This window comes from Populus euphratica, unplaced genomic scaffold, assembly GCF_000495115.2.
Source record: "Populus euphratica unplaced genomic scaffold, PopEup_1.0 scaffold47.1, whole genome shotgun sequence".
NCBI lineage: Eukaryota > Viridiplantae > Streptophyta > Magnoliopsida > Malpighiales > Salicaceae > Populus > Populus euphratica.
The window spans coordinates 235,991-243,690 of NW_011499925.1; the positions used below are offsets into that span (position 1 = coordinate 235,991).

Sequence of the window (7,700 nt, forward strand, 5' to 3'; positions counted from 1 at the left end):
TGTTCTTGCCAAGACAATTTAGGTTTTATTAGAAAATTGTGACATCTTAACATTGTCATATTTCATCAGGCTGTTTTTCTGTTGGCATTGCGGCTCTTATTTTTTTGTTTATTTTTTTTTATATTTTTATATCATGATATGTTTATATTAAAAATAAATTTAAAAAAAATAAAAAAGTTATTTTTGTTGTATTTCTAAAAAAAAAAATACTAAAATAACTGTGAAAACAAATCACACTGTAAAAAGTAATTACAAACACTTTAAAAAATAATCCTCAGAACAATACTAAATACTATCTCAATATTAAATACTATCTAAATGCTTGTGTTGATATTTTTTATATTATAATATTTTATTTTCTCCCTTTTTAAGATTTTAGGACTGTTTATGCACGAGATGAACCAAAAAATTCTTAGCAATGATGTGAATTCGATCCCATGTTGGCTTGTGCTTTCCAATGAAGATCGACTCGGTTCTGATGTTGAAGTAGCAATCAGATGAAAGAACATTAAAATTAAGTTTCTGCTACGTGTCACCAATTTGTTTGTGTGCTGTCTTTGAAAAAAATTAATTATTTTTTGTCGAAAATTAATTTTTTTAATATAAAAATAAATTTTAAAAATAATAAAAATTTTATTTTAATACATTCAGTACCCATCAATCTCTCTCTCCCACTTCATACACACACACACACACTCGAGAAGTAAACATGTGAGAAAGTGAAGGACAATGCTCTACCCTTACTTTCATTTTTTATTTAGACCTTGTTTATTTGATTTTTATTTTTTATTTAGGTTTTTTTATATAAATTATTTTTAAAATTTTTCTATTATTTATTATTAAAAAATTTAATCAATAAAAAATATTTTTTAATCAGAAAAATTTAGAAATATTATATTATTTATTAAATATATTAAATTTTATTCTTAATTTTATATATATATATATATTTAATTTTTTTCAATTTCAATCTTTAAAATTTAATTTTTCTATTAATTTTAATCTTTATTTTTATAATTATTTTTTTTTTTTTTTTATTTTTAATTAAAATTTTTTATCTATTAAATTTAATCCTCATTCTTTTTATTGTTATTTATTTTATTTGAAATAATTTATAAAATAATTATTATTATTATTTTAATTTCTCTATCTTTTAATTTTTTTTATTTGTTAAATTTAATCCCTATTGTTTTAATTATTAAGATAATTTTAAAAATTATATAATTTTTTTAATTTCATTCTTGTAAATTTGTTCTTTATTATTTTAATAAACTTTAAAAAATTATTGTTAAGTTATTTTTTAATTTATTTTTCGTGATATAACTAAATACTGAAAAATATTTTTTTAACTTTTATTATATTACCAAATATCATAAAATAATTCACTTTTTTTTAATATTTATTTTTTTTTTTGAATTTTTTTTTTTAGCAAATATACAGAATATTAATGGCACTCCAAAAAAATCACCCATCAACCCATATGCAGATCATAATAGAAGGTAAGTGGTAGCAGATGGATCTGAGCAAGACTATATGCATGTCGGTACTCTTTCAGTATAATGAAACCTGAAACAAAACACGTAAACCTAGAACAAAATAGCAATGGATCTGAGCGAGACTATGACTGAAATGAGTTTAAAAGGCGAACATGACGTAGAACTGTTCTCTTGAGGTTGATATACATAAGGATAGGGAGGGGGTTGCTGGCAGCACTGAACTGGAACTGGTGGACAATTGGCCTGAGATGGTGGTGAAACGTAGCCAGCAAGTGGAGGCGGTGGAGTCCCATTTGAGGGATAATCTTTAACTGGTGGGGGAGGTGGCGGAGCGAGAGCTTGGCATGGATACGGACATCGCGTGCAAGTAGTGCAATCAGTCAAGACATCTTTGAAAACTTCTATTGTTTCTGCATAATCTAGATTGGAAACCGACAGCCACAGTGCTAGAAGTAAAGCAAAACTTATCTGCAACATATCTTTTGCCACTATAAACCCCATTTCCCAGTTCGATGAACTATAGGGTGTTAGAAATGTGGTGGTCCTCTACAAGAAATGAAAAAAGCTCGCCAGCTCTGCTGCGACTTGTAACCACAAGCTATCTAATGTAGTTTGGATTTTTCACCTTTTTCTTCAGTCATCCGGTTTTTGTGCTGCATGGCAGGCCACCTGTCATGTTTCGGTAGAGGCGGTCCGCAAATGTAACCTATTTGCACAAATCCACTGGGATAGACAAAAGGAGGGGATGCAGTCACAAATGGAGCATCTCCCCGTTCAAAGTAAATGTTGAAAAACCGTTCTAGATATTATACCCATTCAAATGGCTATGGCTAGATATTATAATTGCAATATAATTCATATATAAAAATACTACTTCCAGCAAATTGTTCTCCCGTAATGATGAGTCATAAAAATTTGGCACTTTTATATATATATAAACAAAAGGGTGGCACTTTTATGACTCATCATTACGGGAGAACAATTTGCTATATATATATACATATATATGAAAACAAAAGTTTGGCACTTTTATGACTCACGGGAGAACAATTTGCTGTAAGTGGTATTTTTATATATGAATTATATTTATGAAAACAAAAGGTTGGCACTTTTATGAGAACAACTTGCTGTAAGTGGTAAAATGCTATCAGATACAGTTACTGCAAAATATTGCAAGAGCACATGGGTGTTAAGAGCCAGTGCGGCAAAATACAATTTTAGTCTGCTTCACGCCATTACAACATTTGGCACCTCCAAGGGCAATGATCGATGAAGCATGCCACGGAACCATCCCCAGTGCACTAGATAACAAGCTTACCTTCAGGAATTGCTCTTTGTGGCAAGCTTTGAATAAAGAGGATCTATTCAGGCAGCAACTCCTACAGATTTCCCATCCAGTAGTGTCTGCATTTTCAGGATATTTTCTTCCATGCACAATCGCTATTTATATATGAATTTGTGAGTTGAAGGAATGCACCTTCACTTACTAAAGTCATGGAAGAGGACAGTGGAGATGTAAATAAATGAATTTGGTTACACAGCAAATAGACAACATAAGCTTGCTTTCTATTGGCGATCAGCAGAACTTGACTGGTTCAAATCTCTGACGTTTGAATATAAGTAACTTATCTGGTCATTACGTGTTGATCTTAATGGTTGTGGAGAAAATCCAATGTAATCCCGGTCTACCTTTGCCAAGCATAAATCAATGATATAGGTGAAAAGCTCATGGTTCTGGGCTACAGGTTGAGCTGCATACTCCTCAAATGGCATCCACTGGGGAGAAAAATGGCAACCACGTGAGGAAATTTAATCAGCTATCGCATCCTTCAATCCTACGGTCAGTTTCTTCAAGCAAAAAACGTGATAAAGAACAAAAACAGAACAGAACGCAAGAAGCATGCATCAGTTAACTGCATGGTGTATGTATACAGAGTGACAGAAGATTACGCCCCAGTTCTGAATTTTCTTAGGGGAAGATAAATGTTGAGTCTGTCATATGGCCCTTAAGTAAACTAAGATGAAGAGCAAACAGGCAAAACCATTTGACTCAATTTGTTATTTCTTAAACCTTTCAAGGATCTTCTTGTTTAGAAGAAAAGGCAGGACTTAAACATCAAAGATGAAGAACAAATGGCAGATCTTAACACCAAAACATGCTATGTATTGATTGTATTGGGCGCATGGAGTACTGCTTTCTCTCTCTTCCAAATTTATTATTTTGAATATAACAGATTGACTCAGAGACAAAGCGAAGCAAATAGACTGCATGAGTTTGCCTTTGTTTTACTTTACAGACCAGTTTAAGGAAAGCAATAATACTAGAAACGAGAATGTTGAAAGTTAGAACGTTGTTATGTATCAGGTGTTGCCACATTACACTGCCTGGGATTACCTGAGCCGCTTCAATCTCTAATTCTTGCTTCTGGATGTCAAAAGACAATGGACGCAGCATGCAGAGGAAGACTAAATCCGACTTCTCAAAGAATGATTTGTGCCATTGCCTGCAAGTCATTGACAAAACATGGGAGGAAAATGTCAAGGCACCAAACTGACTGAAGTCAATAAACTTTATTTAATACATCAGGTAGCCAGAAAGATCACAGGAAGAAAATAGAAATCTTTATGCACACTTGAGTTTAGATAAGAATATAGAGAGAGACATCATCATCAGATCATGTAGAGAGCATGGCAGTGCAAAATTATCCAATCCATGCATTAATTGCAGAGTCAGGAAATCTGAGTTTTTGGACTGGATGTATTTCAAAGAAGTCTGGCAAAGGGATTCATGATATTCAATTTGGACAGATGCAAGTGATCTCTTCATGAGAAAACAAAAAAAATCAGACAACCTGATTTTCCCAAGAATGAATGGCTTCTTTTTAACGTGGAACAGGTCTAGCCATTGTATGGGGAATCTGCAAGGAGAAAGTCTGGATGCCACTTTCTCTATGCAAAGAAAATCAACCTGAATCCATATCTTGGTTTATCCATTATAAACCATCTTCAAGAACAAGTCTAAAAGTTGGAAGTAAGAATATAATTGGAGTTCAAACTACCATCCATTCTCCATAACTAAAAAAATTAAGCATAATCAATAGTTTGAGCCACATTTAAAAAACCATCAGCAGCAACAAAGACTTCACACCTGAACGCTAGAATTTCCAGAAATTCCGTGTCAATCTGAGCAACAAAAACATGTGCTTTTAGAAATATGTGATTTGAAATTAAAAGGAAGGAACGTATATTGGTATACAGTTAATTACTTACTGCCGTCTCTTCTTTTACTTCTCTTACAGCTGCCATAAAGATCTCCTCACCCTGCATGTTGAAAATCTCATTTAAATGACTAAGGAGATCCATTAAATGTTAAACAATAAAAATTCCTAGATCTAGGCATGTACTCATCAACAACTCCAGTAGGGATTTTCCACACATGTTAAACAATAAAAATTCCTAGCTCTAGGCATGTACCTCATCAACAACTCCAGTTGGGATTTTCCACACGCCTTTTCCTTGAAATATGCCACTCTTTTCCTGGACCACAAGTACCTATAAAGGGATTTTGGCTATTCAAAACAGTAACATAGATGTATAATTCAACTTTTGGAGGGGGAGAATGATGCTAAGAATTTGACAAAACAATAAATAAAATTAAAATAAGCAAATATAAACTGAAGATGAAAGTAGAATTAGGGTAAGCAGCATCAGCGAGAGAAGTTGTTGCAGAAATAGTGAATACCTCTCTTTTATCATTCAAGACAATAGCACCAACACATACTCTATGGGAAGCATTTGCAGGAATAGTGCTTGGGGTGTCAGGAATCCAATAAACAAGCATGAGGTAATTTGGCTCTGCATGGTGGTACTGGAATCCTTTCTGTTATCAGGACAACAGAGGTCATCATTTTTCATCTTTTACTAGCATAGAATTTTTTGGTGTAATGGGAGATGACTGTATACAACAAATCTCTTAAAATTAATGAAGAAAACAGGTGAGATCAACATTTCATGAATATACCATTGGTGTTCTATCTTCATAAAAACAGAAAATAGGATTTCATGTTCAGAATTGGTTTTTAAGAGTTGGAACTTGAATCATGTCAAAAAGGCTGATTGAGCACCAGGTTCTGAGAATCAAAACCTAGTTATCTTATCACTTCACAGGCTCATGTTTGCACTCATCTTGTTCCTGCATAGGGACAGGATTTATTGTCGCCATATAAGAAAAATATGTAATATATATTAAGTACAATGAGAGAATTTGTGAAAGATTATAAGGTAGGCCCATCTTCCTGGCTGGTGATCTATTATGAAAAGAGGCATCGGCACCTATGTTGCCACATCAATGAAAAGATCAAAAAGATTTTCTATTCTGAAGCTGGGATGATTATATCTCAGCTGCCTCCATTTGATTGTGGAGAATATAACATATAATACACAAAAGACCCAATAATCGAGATGGTTTGGTGAATAATCATGTGACAAGGTTCCATTTATAAACCTGAATTCAGTTTAAGGAAGCATGGTTATAGGTTGTTAGATGATTAATATCTATTGCTGTCTCTACCTGTGGTGATCTAGGTTTCACAGAAGCAGAGAGTAATTACCTTAACCGCAGTTTCTACAAGATTTACCAGTGCGATTGGCAACTTGATCCAAATTCCCTTCTTCCCCTGCAAAGATAAAATAAAAGATAAACTAGCCACCAACTCAATATGTTCAGGGTAAAAAAGATTAAGATGAAAATAAAGAGTATCACTGTTGTGTAACTAAAGAGTTTGTGACCAAGTGTTAGACAATCTCCAAGATCTTTTAAACAAGCCATGTTACAAAGCGTCCAGAAAAGTAGTTCACTATTATTAACGCTGAGAGAAAAACATAACCAATTACATTGATCAGATGCCATGCATCTCTTCAAAGGTGGTTCAACCCACAGGACCATATTATTTGTAGATTACTCTAGTTGGGTGTGTTTACTCATCAATTTATAGATCCATCTGCAATCCTCATATCAATGAATCTAACTTACAGTCTTGAAGAATTGAATATTAACGATCATCACTATGTACAGACTTCAATTGCTTACTTGCAAGACTCGTAATAGGAAGAGAAATGAAAAAAAAAAAGAAGATTATCAGCAACAGCTCAAAGTAGTTAGTGGTTAGCAAGAGCATATTCTGCTCCATGCTTTACTCAGACCTTAGTTACTCAACTTGCATTCTTTCAACCAGATGTTAATTTCAGGAAATATACGAGCATTTCAATAGTGATAACGAATCATATATATAACCAAACTGTGGAAAAACTTTTCCATCATTGAAACTAAAAGGCAAATCAAATTCTGAAGGAAGCTGTGTTAAAATAAACACCTGTTGCCCCCACAAAGCTAATGAAGCTCTGAGCTTGGCATGAAAAATATCCGGGTCCATAGGCTCCTTCATGTCCACAATGATACCACCATGATCATCATCAGATGCAGGAAGTAATTCAGCATGATGTACAGTGCCATTTGCATACAAATCAACCGGCGGTGTGGAATTCACTGAAACTGTCATGGATCCAACCATAGCTGAAATAAATAACAATAAAAAAACTTAATACCTACCCAACAACAGTTATTTCACATCTCAGCTCAAAGAAATTACAAAAATCCTATCGGAAACATAGCCAAGAAAAAACGATGTTGAACACGACAATGATCACGAAAACCGCACCCAACCAAACATAGATTCATGTTTCCACCTTTGTGGGCGAGTACACACACAAACTAAATGGAAATTCATACAAATGAATGATTATGGTTTCCTGTATATTATATACATGCACACATCAGCTTTACTCACAAATCAAATGAAAACACTAATTATTTTCTTCTAACTACCAGCAAATTAAAAAACCACCTGCCTTCCTGTTTGACCACCACAACTAAAACATAAATTTGGCAGCGTAGAAGAAGGGGAATATATACAAAACAAGTTGGATCATTTTCAACTACCCAGTATAAAACAAGAATACCGTGGACAAGAGGGCGGGGCTTGTTTGTTTTGGTGGCAGCGACAGAAAGGAAAGGTCTTCAATAATAGAATGCCAGTGCTAGTGCTATATTTTTATAGTGTGAAATGATTTTTGGATTAGATGCGGGGAAAACTACTCTGCAAGACTATATGCTTGATGACGTATTTCCACTCCCTTCATTGACAA

The 7,700-nt window shown here is 33.6% G+C and overlaps 1 pseudogene; it reads right to left on the reverse strand.

Moving 5' to 3' along the window:
* Nucleotides 1–2,611: 2,611 nt before the first annotated feature.
* LOC105135575 (nudix hydrolase 2-like) lies at nt 2,612–7,488 on the reverse strand (annotated as a pseudogene).
* Nucleotides 7,489–7,700: the final 212 nt, after the last annotated feature.